The sequence below is a fragment of the Pteropus alecto genome, unplaced genomic scaffold (genome assembly GCF_000325575.1).
Source record: "Pteropus alecto unplaced genomic scaffold, ASM32557v1 scaffold50, whole genome shotgun sequence".
NCBI lineage: Eukaryota > Metazoa > Chordata > Mammalia > Chiroptera > Pteropodidae > Pteropus > Pteropus alecto.
The window spans coordinates 15,188,915-15,210,454 of NW_006431918.1; the positions used below are offsets into that span (position 1 = coordinate 15,188,915).

The 21,540-nt window shown below is 34.1% G+C and overlaps 1 protein-coding gene across 1 annotated transcript in view; it reads right to left on the minus strand.

Moving 5' to 3' along the window:
• The window catches only part of GALNTL6 (polypeptide N-acetylgalactosaminyltransferase like 6), an 888,106-nt gene that overhangs the window by 249,560 nt on the left and 617,006 nt on the right, over nucleotides 1-21,540 (minus strand). The gene's annotated exons all lie outside the window — the stretch shown is intronic.

The following is a 21,540-nucleotide window of genomic DNA, read 5'->3' on the forward strand; positions in this document are numbered from 1 at the left end:
CCTGAGACCAAAGAGTTTGAGAACCTCTATTCTAAACCGTTTTTTAAATATTTAATATACAAGTAATTATAATATTGAGAATATGGAGTAAAACTGGTCTAAATGAATATATAATAGAGTGCTAAATGTATGTATGTATGTATATAATAGTTAGAGTCCTCAGAAATTCTGAGAGGGGCCCACATTATTTCTGAGGAGGGCCCATATTATTATAAATAAGTATCTTATTGATATAGTTTACTATGGAACAAGCCATTTGGAAAATCTTAATTTTCATGATAATCACTTAACCAAAAAGGTCAGAGCTACACTTTTGATGATTTAGTGACCTGACATAAATATTTTTGAAGAATCATTGTTTAGTATATTAAAGTAATTGGATATAGATCTACTTTTAAATTGCGTAGTCCAGAGGAAGCAAATGAGAAGTATAATTACTGAATATCTGATGTGGCAAATTAATATATAAGAGAAACTCATTTTTTCTAGTTTATGAGAATAATTAATGACAAGTATTACCTCTCATTGTTTTTTTTTTCCCGTGAAAACTAAAATGCATTTACAGGAGTGGAGCTTTTCTCTTTGAATCTATTGTGTAGAAAGCCGTAAGGGAAAAACAAAAAACTAGGAGTGCCTAGAGGCAGACAAATTTCTGTCTCTTTTAGGCAAATAAAATTTTAAATTCAAATATTTAAAATGATATGAAACAATGAAAAGAAAACATCCTTTAAGACTTGTAAATGTAGGATAGAAAAAATTAAGGACGACTAGCCCCATTGTTCAGTGACTTGTAAAGAGAAAAATTAAAGCCCAAAATACGAAATACCTTGTGAAGTCTTGCACTATGAAAAATAGGAAGACATCTTAATTAGTGATTGGGGAAACATTAGGCAATTGGAAGCTTAGAAGTATAATTAGGAAAGTTACACAAAGAGTTTTCTTAGTATTGATTGAGTCATATGCATTATCATTGACCAAGGAACAACAAATGAATAATACATTATTTAGATGACAAAGGAATGTTAATGCCCAGGAAAGGAACCTTAAAAAAATTTAATGACCTGGGAAAATTGTCCAAGATTTCAATACTGTGAAAAGAAAAGTACTTAGAATCAAAATAAATTAGAAAGAAAATTTACACTATCAAGTATGAAAAATGGAATTCCAAAGAGAACAATCTCTGGGGGTTAAAAAAAATAAACCTCTGACAAAGAGGAATTAATAAAAGCAGATCTTACTATGAAACTGTGAGAGAGTTGTATTTGTTGGTACTTTTGAACATATTTATGTCATTGTTAAAAATTATTTTCCTTTCCATTTGATCTCAAGATCTACAATAAGAAGAATAAAATAATTTAAAATATCATAATAGACAGAATAACATCAGAGAAAGAAAAGCTTCTGTGGTCAGGAAGTCATTAAATCTTGGAATTTATGAGATAGTGATTAACCTAGACATAAGAATGAATCAGTTACACAAAAGATATCCTATATTCATTTCTGTCATTGTTTACTTATCTTTCCTGATTGTTTTTGGCTTCAATTAAGTTAGTTGTTGGATCTTTCTTTTGTCTAGTGTTCTGATTTTTTAAGCCTTTGACTTCCTCTTTTTTATATCTATATTATAAAAGGAGATGAGTAAGGGGACTGACATTTATAAGGTTTCATCTGTACCCTAGGAACTGCGATGGGCACTTTATATGATATCATTTAATCTTTACGAAAATTTGTGAGGTGCATAGAATTATCTGTATTTTCCAGATGATGAATCACAAGCGTAATTTGCCAAAGATTATACAGCTAGTGAATGACAAAGCTCAGTTAGTATTCTTCCTACTATAGTATTGTGATTTCAAAGTAATTGATAATCATAATTATGAATATAGAACATTTTGGAATCATCAAAGAAAGATTAAGTAATATTCAGTGTATAATATTAGTTAAGTTTCAAAGAAGTAGAAATAACTCTTTCCTTAATACTCAATCCACTTAATTTTATTGTATCACGGGCAGTACAAATAATACAAAATGCCCAAGCATGCATAAGGAAGCACCTCTCTTTGGTGGGTTTTTCCCTCTAGGAAAAAACTTCAGACCAATTCTTAGGGCTCAGCTATGGAGAAAATACTTATTTTCCTTGTGTTGTTCCATTCTCTGCCTAGAGACGTGGTACTCTTTGGCTTTCTCTGGGCTGCTGGCTCCACAGATTGCTGGCTTTCTCTCACTTATGCTTAATACCAAGACGTCTTTTACAGAAATAATACAGTTGCTTACAGCTAGGCTTTCTCTGACTGCTCAAATACACCAATACTTCTTAGCCCTCACTACACAGTGCAATTTTGTTAAAAGGGTTTTTGTTCCCATAGGAATTGTTGAAGAATATTTCTGTGTCACAATTATTTTAAATAGGGGAGCTCAAATGAGACATCTCTGCCATGATGATTTGCATATATGGGCAGTCAGTGCATTATAAATGAATACAAAGTGATTCCATTCAGAGGCATGGAAAGGTTGTCATTCAAGGCAAAGAGAACAGCAAACCGGGTGCGCAGTGGAATCAGCTTTAAGATATGCAGATTTTAGTATAAGAATTCAATTTTTTAATGGCTTCCCTAAGCCTTCCAATGCAAAAGATGAACTATTTTAGATAATCCTTGGGAAGAAATGAAAACGCTCCCATGTGAGTGGAACACTGTGAGTGTACAAGAGTTGGTGATTTGAAGCTGGAAAGTGGGGAAGAGACAGATTGGGGAGGGCCCCCTATACAAGGTCAAGGTGTTATACTTGATCCAGGTGTCAGAAGGGAGATATTTGACTTGTGCTTTTAAAAGACCACTCACAGAATAGAGAGCCCAGAAATAAATCCATGACTATATGTTCAATTAATTTATGACAAAGGAGCCAAGAATATACAACGGGGAAAGGACAGTCTCTTTAATAAATAGTGTTGAGAAATCCGAACACATGCAAAAAATGAAACTGGACCACTACCTTACAGCATACAAAAAAAATTAACTCAAATGGACTAAAGACTTGAATATAAGACCTGAAACCATAAAAGTCTTAAAAGAAAACATTGGCAGTAAGCTCCTTGATATCAGTCTTGGTGATGATTTTTTGGATTTGACAGCAAAGACAATAAAAGCAAAAATAATGATTAGGGCTACATCAAATTAAAAAGCTTCTCACAGCAAAGGAAACCATCAACAGATGAAATGGTAACCTAGTGAATGAAAGAGAATATTTGTAAATAATATATAAGGGGTTAATATTCAAACTATGTAAAAAATTCATAGATCTCAATTGCAAATAAAACCAAACAATCTGATTAAAAAATTGGCAGAAGATCTGAACAGGCATTTTTCTAAAGAAGACATACAGGTGGCCAACAGGTACATAAAAATGTACTCAACATTACTAAGCAGCAAGGAAATGCAAATCAAAACCACAATGAGATATCATCTTACATCTGTTAGAATTGCTATTATAAAAAAAGACAAGAAATAACAAGTGTTGGCAAGGATGTGGAGAAAAGGGAACCCTTGTGTATTGTTGGTAGGAATGTACATTGGTGAAGCCACTATGGTAAACAGTATGCAGGTATCTCAAAGATTTAAAAATAGATTTACTATATAATCGAGCATTCCATTTCTGGGTATTTATCTGAAGGAAACAAAAACACTAACTCAAAAAGATATATTCACCCCCTAGTTCACTGCAGCATTATTTAAATAGCCAAGACATAGAAGCAACCTAAGCGCCCATTTGTGGAAGAATGGATAAAGAAAATGTGGTATAGTTATACAACAGAATATCATTCAGCCATAAAAAGAAGAAAAATTTGACATTTGAAACAACATGGTAGCATTCAAAGGCACAGTTAAATGAAATAAGTCATACAGAGAAAGACAAATACTAAATGATCTCACTCTTATCTAAATCTAAAACAAAAAAAAACAAAAACAAACAAAGCTCAGAGACACAGAGAATAGACTGGTAGTTGCCAGAGGTAAGGGCTGAAGGTTGGGCAAAATGGGTGAAAGTGGTCAAAAGGTACAAATTTTGAGTTATAAAATAAGCAAGTCATAAGGATGTAATGCACAGCATGGTGACTATAGTTAATAATACTGTATTGCATATTTGAAATGTGCTAAGAGAGTAGATCTTAAAAGTTCTCAACACAAGAAACTTTTATTTTTTTAAACCATGGTAACAGATGTTCGCTGGGCTTATTGTGGCGATCAAAAAATATATGAAGATCACTGCCTAGAATGTGGTGAATATACTGCTGGGGGCAATAGTAGAGTCAGGTGAGTGTGAGGTTTCAGATGATGAAGAGAATGATGGTCTTTTTGATTAGCACAGCACTAGCCGTGTGGGTGATGGTGGTAAATAAAGGGATTTGTGAGATATTTGAAAGATAGAATTTAATGACTAATAAGTGAAACGAGGGAATGGGATGAACAGGTTGCCTTTCCAAATCCTAACAGCTAACAATTTATTAACAATTTCAGGACTGAAATTTTATATATTTCATAAATTAGATAGGTAGTGCTGGAACTTTGCACTCTAAAATAGAGAATCGCGGAATGTGTTCTATTTTTAATTATCTAGAGAGAGATTCTGCAATTTTATGCATACTATACCTAGTGTAGACAGCCCTTACTGACCATTATTTCTAAGCTTAATCTCTCATATTACAATTAGAGTTAATTTAATTTTCTCCTGTTTTTGTTGTACACAGAATGGTTTAGTTAGCATCTTTGACTTTTGATGTGTCATTTTGATGGGTCACCACCATAATTCACTCACAGATTACCAATGACTCCAAAGGTTATACTGTGGAACACTACAGATGTTACCTGGAAAATGTTGATTTTAGAGTTTTAGGGTTATGTCCCAGACAACTCTAATTTCCATTTAACAATTTATTGAGGATTTCGCAATATTCTCATTATTAAAAACTTACATATTCTGGCTTGTTTTTACACAACATAATAGTAAGAGAGGGAAGGAGTTTATTAGGCTTTCTACTTCTCAGAAAAAGTGAATAAAGATATAAAAAGATAATTTATAAAAGAAGAAAACGACTTGGTGCTAAAGTGTTTAAAAAATAATTCAACTTCATACCTTATAACAAAAGAAATTCAGGTTTAAACAATGACATACAATTTCTACACAATATTGGAAAATAATTTAAAAATAAGAATATTTGAATCCAGCAATACTACTATAAAAAGGATACATTTTGATATCAGTATACATTAGTATAAGCTTTATGGAAAGTAATTTATTACTATGTATCAAGAGGCTTTCAAATAATCCTCTCTACTTTGACCCAATAATTCCATCTGTAAAAAAATAATCCAAAAATACTTAATAACATATTTAATTTCAGAGCTAATTATAGTTGCAAAACTCTAGAAAAAGTTAAAATGTCCAAAATGGAAAATATTTGCTATAAGAAATTGAAAATGCAGAATATCAAATTATAGAATATGAATAAAGATAGGCAAACATTAATATAGAGAGTATGAATAGTGATGATTTGGGAGTTAAATACATAGTTTTTCCCCCTTTTCCCTATATATTTCTGTATATTCCATATAATTAGCAATAAATACATGCTACTTTTATTTCTAAAAATGTATTTGCATAAAATAGTTAAGTTATACAATTTTGGATTTTGAAGAAAAGATTTTTTCATCATATATATATATTTTTGATAATTTATATAGATATCAGTCTTCATCTTAAGATTGACAGCTATTTACTTTTAAACTTTATCAAGTTGAGTGAACCTAGTGATTTCGGTTGTCTTGCTCAATACCTATTCTAGCTTCCTTTCCCTTCTGATTTCTACATTACAGAGGTTAGACAGCTAACATTACATTCCCAGATTCTCTTGTGGCTATGGTACAGGTAGTTGACCTAGGTTCCTCCATCAGATGCACCTGCTGAGATGGGGAAGAGGAAGTGGTGGGCTTCAGCAGTGAGGTGAGGTTCTTTGGTGAGCCTGGTGGCAGAGGCACCTGGGTTGTCTGATTCAACTCGGATGGCACTTCAAACATCCAGCCTTGGCATCACAGATGCTGAGTCATTAGCAGTGACAGCAGCAGTTTTCACTAGAAGAGCTCTATGTTACTGAAGTAGCACTTTTCATGGCACTCCTGAAGAGTCTGGGTCACCTAACATTTAAAAATAAATCTCTTCCTTTAAAATAGCTAGACATAGATCTTGCTGCTTTCAATAAAAACTTGATCCAATACTTAATCACGTCCATGCTGGCAAATATTCTCATCAGGTCTGCTAGACCAGTATAGAGGATACTTGTTTCCCACCACAGTAAATGGCATTAGTCTGACAGTTTCTCAACTTGGCTTCCTTAACCTTATTCATCTTCTTTTTCTACTAATCACCCTTTGTACCCTTTGTCCAGACATTCATGTTTTTCCCTTGCTCGGTGAGCCTTCTCTTTGTATTCCATGCTCTGTGTCTTTGTCCAGGTTACTCTGGCTTGGGCATACTCTTCCTATGCCCTCCTTATTCCAACCACCTTTCAAGGCTCAGTTGTAAACTTGCCATTTTTCATGGAAACCTCGACTCTGTCAGTGCTTGCTGATTATCCAGCTTCTAAATATTTTCAGCCCTTCATTCGACCAAAATGCTTAGTCCCTACTGTTGACCAGTTTTGTACTACAGCCATATTGAGTATGCTACAGTCTACTCTCTCTTAGAGCACTGCATTTTTACAATACACTCTCCACAACCTGTCTCTTAGAGTTCTGATCCACAGCAAGGACAGTGTTAGGTCCTTTTCAATAAATTAATTATTATAATAAGTATCTCTGTAACTCATTTAAAGAATATTCTAGTAGAAATTATGTTAGCCAGAAGTTTTGGGAAATGCTATAGTCTGGTTAATTAAATTTTCAGGTTAGCTAAGAGATATGTGAGCATCCTTTTTCTACCTAAATGGGAAGAGTTCTCTCAAGTACATATGCTCTGTTTCCTGCCTAAGGAAAGGCATGGGAGTTATGTATGGCATTGTACATACTACTTTATGACCATCATATGAACGCTGCCGTATTTGTTTTTTTCTTGTAGTATATTCATTAGGCACATTTAAGCCTATCAATTACAAATTTATCTTGATGCAGAAATGGCTTTTCCTTTTTTAACTTTTATATTTCTCACTGGGCCTAGCATAGTGTCATGAATACAGGAAGGATTAAAATGCTTATTAAATAAAGATTCAAAGACTAAAAAAGTCATCATTTTAAATATCAGAATCAGGGATTTTTTTTAAAGAGTGTATAAAACTTAGGTTAAATTTGTAGTGTCACCAAGACAAATCAACAGGAAGTTAATTTTTACATTAATATTTCATTATGAATTTAAAATTATTTGATGTTCTTCCTTAGAATAATAAGATAAATTAAATGTATTTCAAGGGTTTTTTCCCCTCTGACTGATTGACATTTTTACCATATTTCTAAACCTTCCACTGTAACAAAAACATGACTATTATTTTAATTTCTAATATTTTGTCACTGTTAATTCTTACTTTGAGTTTTCTTTTTTAAAATTATTATTAGTTTCAAGTATACATTACATTGGTTAGACTTTTATATAGTTTATAAAACAGTCCCCTTAATTGCTCTTTCTCTCCTCTGGCTCTCCACCTAGCTATTACATTAATGCTGACTGCATTCCCTATGCCATGCTCCCCATCCCCATAACCATCTTATCAACTACTAACTTGTACTTCTTTAAGCCTTCATCCCTTTCTCCCAACTCCCAACCCCCCGATCCCTAGCCGTTGCCAGAATGTCCTACATATTGATGAATCTGTTTTTGATTAGTTTTTCTTTTTATTCTTTAGATTTTGCATATAATTGAAATCATATGGTATTTATCTTTGTCTGATTTACTTCACTCAGCATAATAACCTCTAGGTCCATCCATGTCATTGCTAATGGTAGGATTTCATTTTTTTTAGTGGCTGAGTAATATTCCATCATATATATGAATCAAAGAGCAAGTGTTGATGAGGATGTGGAAAAAAGAGAACCATTCTACATTGTTGGTGGGATTGCAAATTGGTCCAGCCACTATAGAAATCAGTCTGGAGGTTTCTCAAAAAATTAAAAATGAATATACCTTTTGACTCAGCAATTGCACTTCTGGGTATTTATTCAAAGAAAACCAAAACAGTAATTCATAAAGATGAATGCACCCTTATGTTCATGGCAACACAATTTACAATAGCTAAGATATGGAAGCTACCTAAATGTTCATCAACAGACAATTAGATAATGGAGTTATGAGCTTTCTTAAAATTATTCACAGTATACTATATGAAGACAATTTGTAGAATATATTTTTCTCAAATCTGGATACCTTAAAATCTTTGTATACTTTGAATACTGAATTTGATTGTTTTTGAAAACATGAGATTTAGCGGATAGATGAGGTGTCTAGATAAACTACCATTTAGTTTTCTTTAATATTAAAAACTACAAAGAAAATATAAATTTGAAGTGACATATTGTACATTTCTTGGGATGGTTTTATAATCCTCACTCTTCTTTTCATGACATCGAGAAATATTTGGTGTGATAAACATGATAAAGAATTAAAAGACAGGGCAAGAACCCCCAGCAGAAGAGTGGATGGCTGTGTTATCAATGAGCACACACCCCAAGGAAAAAGTAGTAGGAATTAGAAGATCATGCCCCTTCCTGACAGTATGTGAAATGTCAATAATATCAGTCTCCCATGTCACAAATTTGTGATTAAAGAATAAGAGATGTGACTTACTTGAAAATGTTAAAGTACCATAAGAAGAAAGCAATTTGACACTTGAAATTTTACTTTTCAAAATGTTTTCACAGATGCTAGCACATTTAAGTCATAAGATGATGCTCTGAGGTAGCTTGAGTATGCTTTATAATTTTCATTTAATCAAGGTAGAGCCAGTTAAATGGTTCATCCAAGTTTGCTTGGAAATAGAAATACAAAGAATAGAAAAATATTTTAACTCCTTATTTAATTCTCTTTCCACTATTCACACAGTTTACCTTTTTCATATGAATGATAATTCTATTAGTAATAAACATAAATAATTCAAACCACTTCAGCCATAACCACATCCTGGCTCCAGCTCATTACTGGAGAATACTGATTAGCAGAAGTAAGGATGTATAACATCTAGACTGTGGTATATTGGCTCTTTGAAAAAAAAAGCACTTTGATCTGTAGTGTATAATAATCTGTAGTAGTTATGCCAATTTCTATGGTGTAAATATTCCCACCAGGGCTGATTCAAACTACCATTGTGATACCACATTGTGAGTAGGGAGTTGAGAAGAGAAGAGATGTGTACAACTGATGCTCACTCAAACAGAGAATTAGGTTTGCATTTGGAGGGCATAAAATATCCTGCCCTTGGGTAGATACACAGGATACAGGTATATATCAGTAAGTAGAAAAAGAGACAATGTCTTTTAGGAAGGGAGTAAGTTGGGGATCTCTCTAGCATCATGGGTACTCTCGATAGAAGGGGAGTTCACCACCTAGGTCCAGGCAGGGCACCAATCTTCCACTGGAATGAACATTTGACATAGTAAAATATGCATAGGAGCATCCCGCACACAGCTGTGGAGCAGTGGTGCCAGAGGGGTGGGGCATAGACCTAAAAGACAGAGACCTCTTGCTAGAAGTACATTTTCTCCCCTTTCCTCCAGTTTTATTAATATATAATTAACAAATAAAGTTGTATATATTTAAAATGTATAATGCAATGATTTGATATATGCATGTATATACTGTGAAATGATCACCACAATCAAGTTAATTAACACATCCATAGCTCACATAGGCTTTTTCTTTGTTTCTGGTGAGAATACTTAAGATTTACTCTCTTAGCAAATTTCAAATACACAACATAGTATTATTAACTATATTAGATCTTTGGAATTTTTCATCTTATACCTAAAAGTTTATACCCTTTGACCAACTTGTCCCTAATTCTCCTACGTCCCAGCCTTTGGCAACTACCATTCTGCTCTCTGAGTAGAATGAGTTTCCATGAGTTTGATTTTTTTTTTTTTTTGATTTGTATATAAATGATACCAAACAGTATATGTCTTTCTCTGCCTGGCTTGTGTCACTTAGCATAATGTCCTCAATTCTATCCATGTCACAAATGGCAGGATTTCCTCCTTTTTTATGGCCAAATAACATTTCACGGTATATATGCACATCATATTTTCTTTGTCCATTAATCCATTGTGGACACTTCTTGGCTATTGTGAATAATACTGCAATGAACATGGGTGTGCAGATATCCCTTTGGGAAACAGATTTCCTTCAGGTATATACCCAGAAGTGGAAGTGCTGGATCATATGGTAGTTCCATTTTTATTTTTTTGAGAAACCTCCATACTGTTTTCTATAGTGGCTGTACTGATTTACATTCTTATCGACAGTGCACAAAAGTGCCCTCCTTTTTTCTCCGCATCCTCGCCAGTACTTATCTCGTGTGTTCTTGATAAAAGCCATACTGTGAGGTAATAGCTCACAGAAGTGCATTTTCAGTTAGCATGGTATATCCGTTGAAGAATTAGATATAAATTCTCTATATTTAGAAAATGGAATTTCTGGGTTGTCCAGAAGGTAAAGTTAAAATTCTTTGAGAGGAGGCTCAAGTCACACCAATGATGGTGATTTCTTCTCCTTTTCAAGAAGACAATCTGAGCCTTTGTGGTGCAGGGTGAGGGGTACGGCATTATGAACATCGTGTTCTTTATTGAGTGCTGTCTTCCCAGTCAGCACCAACACTTGCTACACACATTACCTTGCTCAGGTAGAGTAAGGTAAGATCTACCTCTTACGGTCACCGTGAGGATAATGCTGCATGTGAAACATTTAGCACAGTGTCCATCACAATTAAGATCATGGTACATCATTCATGCCAAGTCAAAGAATTCTAGTAAGAAATTCTAAGATATTTCTGCTCAAATGATGGTAGATGCTGAAAATCAATTCATTTTTAATACCCACAATTAACTTCCATAGTTTCTGGCTTCTCACTTTGGATTACAGAAAGGAATCTATTGCTAAATTCATTAAAATAGAAACATTCTAAACTGGGGCAAAGTAATAGAATTACATATGCTATCTAGTTATTAATAATTTAGGAAAAATCTAAACTTATAAGTTATTCCTTAGTTTGCCAAATGGATTATCTATGGGGTTTTCTCCTTTGATAGACTATGTCTGTCATATTAATTTTTGATGAAATTGTGAAATTTTGTAAGTAATTCTTAAAGCCAGGTGAATAAAAAGAGAAAGATCTCTAGGAAACAGTATTATCATGTCTTCTATTTCTAGGAACATATTTACTGTTCACTCTATATAACACATAGCAAAATGATTTAAAGGAAAACAGGATATGTCACCTATCTAGTTTCTCTAAGTGAACTTAGAGCTTATTTATCGCTGTAAAATTCTACATTTTCTGCCTTTAAAGAAGAAGCCAGGAATTGAATATTTATGATCCTGACACTGCCCCACACTTTTTTGTTTTCCTCAGGGTTTTTACCCAGCCCAAAGAGAAAATGGGAACTGACACTCTCTGTAATCTTCCAAGTGCTAAAACTATTTTCCCCAAAATGCTGTCAAAAATTATCTTAGCATTAAAATGCATAAAGTGGAGGGATTGTGAAAGAAAAAGTTCAGTAGCTTCAAGGAATTATTAACAGGCCTAGTTCTCCATTCACTCGTGTTTACCCGAAAGCACCCACTCATGCTCACACATAAAGCACCTTGTTATCAAATAAATTGCATATGGAAATTTCAAGTACAAATGCTCAGGAGCTGAGTATTATTTTGTGTTTCTTTTATTCCTGTTGTAGACTAAAAACACAGTCTATGAAATACAGATTCTTTTTAAAGAAGTTTCTACTTTAGCAGATTCTATGAGTTAGTAGGGAATAAATCACATTTATACATTGAGTTAGAATCAGCAAAATTGGCTTTAAGTATAGGGTTTGTCATTTATGTACTGGCTTCATGACTTTGGCCTGGTCCTCAGACTTCAGAACCTCAGCCTGTTACCTAGAAATGAGGATTGTAATGTCACCTGCACTACAGAGTTGTAAGAACCAAATGATAATGTGACCACGTGAAGTTCTTGTAAGGAATTGATATATGTTTTTATTATGTGTGTGAGACTGAATTTGAAACAAAACACAAAAGAACATTATCTTGACGAGAGGGGAGAGGCCCAGAAATAAACAAAATGTAGATGATTTGAAGTGCATTGAATATACATATATGATAGAATTCTTTGAAGAAAAAGCTCATTACTACAGGAGCATAGAAACTGAATGGATAGCACAAGGCAATAGGTATAATTCAGTTACTCAATCCTTTGATGCATGAGCCTTTAATAAAGTTAAAACGGAAATAAGCCCACTTTTATAGTGTTTACCTCTAGTTTCCTCAAGTTTCCTCTATAGAAATTTGCTTGTACAGATGGTTTGATTAAAATAACCATGTAGGTAACTTGCATTCTTGCCTTTACTTCTAACAGATACGTTGTCAGAATCTCATCTTTGTGAGTATATTCCCTTGGAGGAAAAAGAGAGCATCGCAGAACAAAGCTGCACAGACCAGAACCACGTGTCTCACATTTCAATGTGCATATGAATCACTTGGGCGCCCAGCTAAAATGAGGGTTCTGATTTAGTCAGTCTGGGGTGGGACCTGAGGTTAGCTCAGGTGATGCTGAAGGACCATATCAGAGTAGGGAGGGACCACAGAAGATGGGATCCTACATGGTCCATCCATCTTAGTGGGGAAGAAGGCAAGTGGTGTGCTGCAGAGGCCGATAGGTGGTGGATTTGGCAGTGGGTCCATGAGAACAGGGGCATGATGAACTGCCCTAAATTTCTTGAGTGAGGAGGATTAATTTGCTCACTAAAACTTAATCTCCACTGGCTTATTTTTAAAATAGAGTGGCCTAATTATTTTCAGTATTAACCAAGTGCCTAGCATAGACTTTGAGTTAGATTACTCTCAAGTAATCTCTTTGGTGAAACCTAAGCAAAGATATTATGTTTAATGTATAACTCTGACAGATGGCAAGGAGCATCTGGAGCCTCAGGGAGGACAGACTACCTGTCGACTCTTGAATCTCTAACTGGCCTAGAGACGAGGGGATGAAGAAAAATATGATGCCAGCAATAGATTCTCCCACCCCAAATCCCCTTAACTCTTACAAGCTATGAAAGAAGCTGGGTCAATTTTTTTTTTTTTTTTTTAGGTGACAAGCTATAGTTATAGAAAGAATTAATTTTTATTTAGTTGTAGGCTAAAAAAGAGAATTCATCTGGCCTAATATTTTAAAATATGGAGCAGGGGCAGGTGGAAGATGGGTGGATAGGAAGCTTATAGAAAAATTAGTTTGAGAATGCAAAAGAAAGTGAATGAGAAGAAAGATGTCCTTTGTCAGAACAGTGGAACATTCTGCACAGTGCAGCTGAGAGTCTTTATATTTTGGTTTCTCTGGTAACAATTCCCACTTAGTCTTTTCTTTGTGTCTTTGGATACCAAACTAATAGATTCTACTATAAGCATGAGTGAACAGATAGATAAATGGATAAGGAGACTGAAATGAGACCAATTTTTCCATAGATCTGTACTGTGAGCCATACTGGCTCAGGCTATACTTTTTAGCAATTAAGACATCTTTATAATTGAGTAGAAATGGCCATGAAAAATAAGTGAACAAACGCCAGTGATTAGTCAAATTTTAAATTGATGAACCAGATTTACTAAATGGCTTACTTTGGTATTTCATTACCCAGATATTTTTTTTTAAAAAAACTGAACCTATATTAATCTTGTGGAATATTTTGTTTCCATTCTGTCCTTCCACATCTCTCCCCTCTCCTGCCCATTTATGGTAATTTCCCCCAATATTTTCACTTACACATCCAAAACTTTTGAGAATTCAGTTATTAGATTGCTTAGTATGTTCAAGAAAATTTCTTAAGTGCTGTAGGAGATAAAAATTTAGTCAGGGAGATGTAACACACGCACGGGTAACTACAATATTAATGAATAAATAGCACGAGCTTAATAATTTGTCCTTTGAGCAAAAAGGAATTAACGTCAACCTAGAATGAGCAAGTCTCACAGAATCACTGGCATGTTAACAGTAAATGAAGAAAATGGGTAGAGTTAGGAAATGTGCAGATTGAAGAGTAAGATCTTTTCAGGTGGAGCCAGCAGTGTGAGCAAAGGCATAGGAGGTGGAAAATGAAATTTATGTTGGGAAGTAAAAAGTAGTTCACTGTCACTGAAGCTTAGCACATTCCTAAGAAGAGATTGACAAAGCAGGCTAGAGACTATTTCTGGAAAGCCTAAATATCTGTAAAAAAAAAAAAAAATCACACAGTATTTGGTAGATTCCTCTAATATTGCATGAGCTGGATTCGCAAAGTTGGGGACTGGGCTGCATGATTTTTATTTCTGGCTGATGAGTGAATCCATGATTTTGAGAATGAGCCATTCTCTGAAGGTCACAAGAATGACCTCTGTGTCATGCATATAGTTTAAATTGTTAACAAAAAAGAAACCAACCCTTGCTTCCAACTATTTGCTTTTAAAATGAAGAATAATACTGTCCTAAGTTAACTGGTAATTTTTTTGTGAAAAAATCATCCAATCTGATTGTGGTCAGTGTTTCACTAACTGCTTCATTATGTGTAATTTATGTGTCAGTGGCTCAGCAGCTAACTTAAGATTCTTAAAAAACGGAATTAAAATGTGACATTTTCTCTTTGTATTTCTGACTGTAATATCTTTGGTTGAAAGTTGTTATGTACTGTGTAGTTGTAACCAACTGACAAAAAAAGATCTGTATCTTCTCTAGTAAAGGTATGAGATTAATTTTTATAGATTTCCAACAAAAATAAATATAAAACCTTTTTCAAGGGTCAGGGTAAAAAGAGCTCTTAGTTAAAAGACTTAAAAGAATGATTGAACACACTTTGGCACCTTGATTTAAACAAGTAAAATAGTCATACTGGATGAAAACATTTCCAATTGCCGAAGTATTTTAATATTGCCTTACAATGACATAATGAACCGTTTTTTATTATCAAGTAAAACACATTATGTGTAATTTATGTGTCAGTGGCTCAGCATATAAAAGTGAAGAAATGTCTCTGCCAGCTTTGGAGATCTAAGTCTCTGCATGGCACTGTGGATATATATGACCACAGATCATGATTTGAGAAATAAAAGTGTCCCTTTGAGGACAGGGCAGGCATGACAGCCTTTTACTTGGAGTTGTGTTTCTTTGGCTCTGAGCATGTTTGGCTGGATTAGGTCTTTCTTTGGCCAGAATGTCACAATACACCCCCAAATTTCTAGTGGACGTTGAGCTAATGAGAGGAATAAGCACAGGAAACAGGTTCATAACCCTGTTTCACACTTTGGAAAATCTATTTTCTCTCGGAACCTCATTTTCCTCATCTGTATAATGGGTTAGAAATATCTATCATATAGGCAGGTATGTGATAAGAATTCAAGGCAATATAATAACTATAAACTCCATTGTATAGAAGCAGCTCAGATTTTGTTTTTCTGATTTCCTTCTCTTCAGGCAAGATACCAAACTAAAATCTCTATTTGCAAGACTTCACAGAATTGACCAGGTTAAAATTATTTTAAATGTCACAATCACAAAACCATCAATAAAAGCTTTTCCAAGTGGGGAGAAAGTACTATCCAACTCACTTACTGTACAGGTTGGTGTAGCTGGGTTCTACTAGCTCTTTCTCTATATATTGGGTCAAAACAGGATAGCTATATTTAGCAAATAAAAACACAGAGCGCCATATTTGGAACACATACTAAAAAATTATTTATCTAAAATTCAAGTTTAACTGGGTATCCTGTATTTTGTCTGAAAAGTCTAGCCCAAATTCCTTTACAAAATCTCCACTAGACACATTATTATTTTTGAGCTTATCCTTGACTTCACTAGTTTATATAGTGTCAGCTTGATTTTACATATATTAAATTGATTGGTTTATTGTATATGACATCACTTCCTATTAAGGATTTACCCCGTAAAATAATTTAATGAATAAATTCCATCTTCTTAAGAAATGCTAATGTTACCATTTTTGCAAAACTGTACTTACATGATCTAAAATAAGACCTCAACTTTTTTTTAATTATCTTAATGAAGCAGAATAAATCTGTCAGTCAATATTCCCCATATTATTTGTTCATAATTTATCTATCAAGCTAGGTTATGATCTATTTGGTTATGGAGCCTATAGCCAAATATCTGCTCACAAATATTGTGTCTCTTCCCTTTGCCCTTTATCTCCCCCTTCTCACACCGACTTTATTTGTTTGTTCTGAGAGTTTTAGTTTTGTGAAATTGAATGAGTTGTCCCATCTTTTCCCTCCAAGATATAAACAGAAAAATGTTCTACTTAGGAAATAAAGTATATTGAATCATGAAGGGAGACATATTATCTGCCCCAGAGTTCCTGGGTCCGGAGTTGCTCTGAGGTAAGTTGGGAGTGGTGGGTGTGAAAGACACAGGGTGACTCGCTAGATCTAGGTGTTTCAGAGCTATTCTCCCTCTGAGGCAGCTGTGGCCTGATGTAGAGAACACTAGACTTGTCATCCAAATCTTTACATTCAGGTTCTTGTCCTGAAACCTAATGGTTATGTGTTCTCGCAATAATGTCTTGATACTCTGAATTTTACTCTTCTCAGCTATGATTAAGGAATAATGATCATAAAAACTGTTCTAACACATACAGTGATATTCATTAGAATGATTTATAAACTATAAAATATTTTGTCAATACAAGATATTAATTTTACTATATTAAATTGTAATTTGCTATTTATAGAACATTGTTCAGAGCTTATATAGATACAAATACTTTCATATATATATGTATATGTGTGTATATATATATATATACTAAACATCATTTTCCCTAAGATAGTGCTTTGTATATTCTTCACTATTTTGTTTTCAATTCATCTTGAATAAAGTGATCTAAAACATGTCACATGAGTTACTTTTTACATCTATTAAATCAGTAAAATATGATTTTCAGAAGAAAGTGAAATAATAAGGGTAAGAATCCCAGAAACTTAAAAAAACACTGTTTACTCTTTTGGCAGAAAAGAGGACAAACCCAGTAAGGTTTCATTATTTACCAGGCATTAACAATCGATTAATTTTGCTTGATTACTCGCCATTACTCTTCATGAGCTATATTGGCAGAAGGCAAGCCTCCACTCAGAACATTGAGAAAGGGCATCCACGGATCTCTTCAATGAGAAGAGATGCTGCAGAGACGAGAGAGAGGCTAAAGTTCCTGTCAATAAGATAGAAACTTTTTCTGTGTCTACACGCTCCAGCCTTTTTCATTCTGTTTGCGATTCTGTCGTGAAGGAGACTAGACATGGCTGATTATAATTCTGAAGTGAAATGCATTTACTCATCTCCAATCCTTGTCTCGACTGATTACTGTTTTGTAACCTTTGCATTCTACAGGGAATCATACATTTCAATCCATGCTAGACATAAAATATCTGTTTTGACAGCCTTTGATTGTACTTAAATAGTACAGATTTTAAATAATCAAAGAGGGCTTATATAATAAAGTTTGAGGTCTCAGAAGTGCTTTTCTGTCAGTAAGGATGAGAAGAAAAGGGGAAGTTTTTTAAAAATGGGATCATGGAATTATAGAACAAAATCTCATGGCAATCATCTAGACTCAAGGACTCAGTTGACAGATGGCAAAAGGAAAACAGAAGATAAAAGAAGCTAAAGTAACTTGCTAAATCAACTTACACAGTTGGTTAAAAACTATAATTTAGATTTCTTAAGTCCCAACGAATTTTTCTCTCTACTACAACTTTTAAAGCTTTTACATTCTCTTTCTCCCTCCCTTTCTTCCTTATTACTATTATTATATATTCTTATTATTTTATTTTATTAGCTTGATAAAGTATAGGTTTGGAGTCAGGTTGCCTGTATTCAAATTCTGGCTCTTATTACCTGTGGAATCTTAGATAAGCTGTGTAGCTTCTCTATGATTTAATTTTCTCACCTATAAAATGTAGACAATAATACATTTCATTTCATAGGGATATTGAAGATTAAGATTAAAGATATAAAGATATAAAGATTAAAGGTATAAAGATATAAAGATGTAAAGACTCTTTCCTGAGTCTTTATGATTGTCATGATTGTTATTAATCCAATTAATTTAATGTAGATTTTAAGTACTGAACTAATAAAATTAAATATGCTACTTGATTTTTAAATTCTACATATCATAATGATTTAAGTCACTACATATCTATAATGGGAAAATAAAATTAGATAAGAATGATCAGAATTCAGCTCTAAAGGTCCTTGTAAGCAGTGAAAATGAAAAAAAAAAAAGAAAAGAAGTAATCATAAATATCTATATTTAAGGGAAAACTCTGGAAAAGAATAAAATCATTGGGAGAAGATATGGAAGCCATCCACATTTTTTCAAGCAAACTGATATACAATGCTCAGATTCAAATCCTGCACCTGCCACTTAAAAATGGTGTAATCTTGGGCAAATTCCTTAACTCTGTGTTGTTGTTCTTTATTCCCCCACGATTTTGGGGTATCATTGACAAATAAACATTGTATACATTTAAGGTGTACAACATGATAATACAATATATGTAGACATTGTAAAATAATTACCATAATCGAGCTAATGAACACATCCACCATCTCCTGTAGTTATTGCTTTTTGGGGTGAGAACACTTAAAATCTACTCTCTTAGCAAATTTTAAATATATGATACCATTTTATTAACTATTCTCTGTTGGTTTTCCTGTCTATACTGCATAGGATAGCTATTAAGATTAAATGAGGCAACATATATAAACTATGCAGAATAGATAATAAGATGATGACAATAATAGGTTGAATAATAGAGGTGGAATAATTAATAATAGTAACCAGGACAGCATCTAATGGAAGAGAAAAGATGATATACGCACAGAGATAGTAATGCTTTTGAAGCACTATGTGCCATTGGTCCACCCTGTCAACATTTTAGGCCAGGGATTGGCAAACTCTAGGCTGTAGGCCAAGACCCACAAATCTGAAAAGGATTTTACATTTTTAAGTGGTTACAAAAATCAAAAGATAAATAATATTTTATGATCTGTGAATATTACACAAAATTCAAATTTTAGTGTTCATAGCTAAAGTTCAATTAGAATGCTGCCATTAATTAATTTCTTGTTATTCATGACTGCATTCATGTTATAACAGTAGAGCTGAGTAGTTGCAACACAGCATATTTGGTCCACAAATCCTACAATATTTACTATATGGCCTTTTCATGAAAACATTTGCTGACCCCTGTTTTAGCTGATTAAATTATTCAGAGGACTGTGTGCCCATCAGACCTAGAACCAGAGACCCTTCTCAGGAATGAATTCATTTGACTTGCAAGTAGAGAAGTGATATCACAGATGAATATGTAAGGAGGGAGGAGAGCCTTTCCAACATCCACAAATAAACTGAGATGGATCAAGAAAAAGTTGAGGATGGTTGTTTATGCCAATGTCTGCTCCCAATGTATGAAAAAGAGGATGGTGTAATAAAAGCAGTCATTATGAAAGAATGGGGACATCTTTTAAAAGAAAAGGCCAACAAATAGACAAAGAAATTTTTTTTCTCAGAAAGGAAATGCCACTGTGTCTTCATCTTATCCTGCAGCTTAGGGTATTCTAGAGCCTCTACCCTAGAGGTTGGACCACCCTGGGAAACAATCAGCTCACGGCCAATGCACCTGTAGTCGCGGGCCCCAGATGAAACAAGCCATCTTTGGAAACTGAGGTTCTAGCATCATGAGATTAAACATGTCTATGAGAGGGCTTGGTTGCTCTAAGTTAAAAAATGCATGCAAACTAGAAATAAAATAAACCATGAGACACATGTCACTCTCTTTTCCATTATAGTAGTTCCCCAAATGCTCTGTGAACTTTCCCTTCCCAGCACATTTGTTCCAGCTGTTCCCTCAATCGGAATTTTTATCCTTTGCCATAAAAATCTTTTCCCGCCTTCAAAACCCTTATAGATTTCCTCCTTTTTGAGAATATTCTCCCTGTACTTTCAGTTAGAATCATTTCCTCCCTTTTCTGTCTTTCCACAATTCATTAGATATGCTTCTGTTTCACTCTTTATTCTATTTTTTCCTATTCCGATGGCTCATGTGCATGACTCTAACCATTACTGGACCATAACTCCTATTTGCTGCCCCACTTCATTAAGCCCAGGATTTTGAACATGGTTGGAGGCACACAGTGAGTAGTTGTTAAACTGAATTGCTAAGGGCACTTCTCTCTCTTTCATCTTTTACCTTTCTCCAAGGTGGAGATGTCTTTTTAAAAAAAAGTGGCAGGGAAAGTAATGAGTGCTATTAAAAATCAAGTAGTGTTGAACTGGGTCAGAGGTCAACATAATCACAAATCTCCACATATTAAAATATTACACAATGAACACCAAATAATTCTTAATATGGAAAGAGTAATTAGCGCACACTGAACTATTCACGAAATATAAATATAGAAAATGTTTTTCTTCTGAATAGATGATCAGTTTCTTAGAGCAGTAAACTCGGACTTTTTTTTAGTTATTTGTGAGAAAAGTCAGGATTTTTAGGGATAAAATGCTTAATTAGTTAGAGCTCCAGGAAAATAACAAGTTAATCCTGTGAGCCTAACTAAAACCTGTACAGATTATATTTAGCATTTCAGGTCTTTAATCTACTCTGAAATAGAATAAGAACAAGACTGGCTATAAAAGCAAAAACATTGCATTTGGCATTGTCCATAATACCTTTTAAATCTTGTCTCTTTAAACTCAGAAATTTTCAAGAGCCCCCCAAATTGCCTTATACCTTTAAATTTGAAATGAAGGGTCACATTGGAGAGCCTATTTTTGATGCAAGTAGACCTTTATGACTACATTTTAAGCAGTTGCTCAGATAGAAATCACTGGGGAGAAATCAGAAAGCAACTAAAGTTATGAAAAAGAAATGGGTATGGATGTGTGAAACGAAGTGGGCAGCCACCACATCCTGTCTGTTTCTGTCCAAGGGTGGCCATCAATTTTACGAGTCACGTGCAGAGCTGTGCCTGTTAAGAGAATATATGAATGACTCATACTTCTAAGGGCATGCTTTGAGTTTTATATAATAAAGCAGAACCAAGTAGGAAATTACTTACTCAGTTTGCTGGAAACTGAACTACAGTAGGATTCAGTTACTTGGGAGATGGCAATGTAACCTGAGAGAGCAGTACCCATTTAGTTCTGTGAAAGACTGCAGTTATGGACACTTGTATTTTCACATCCTTAGAGTAACAAATATTTATTACTGTGACCATTTTGTGTTGCTTTGTGAATATTTTTCCTAGAGGTA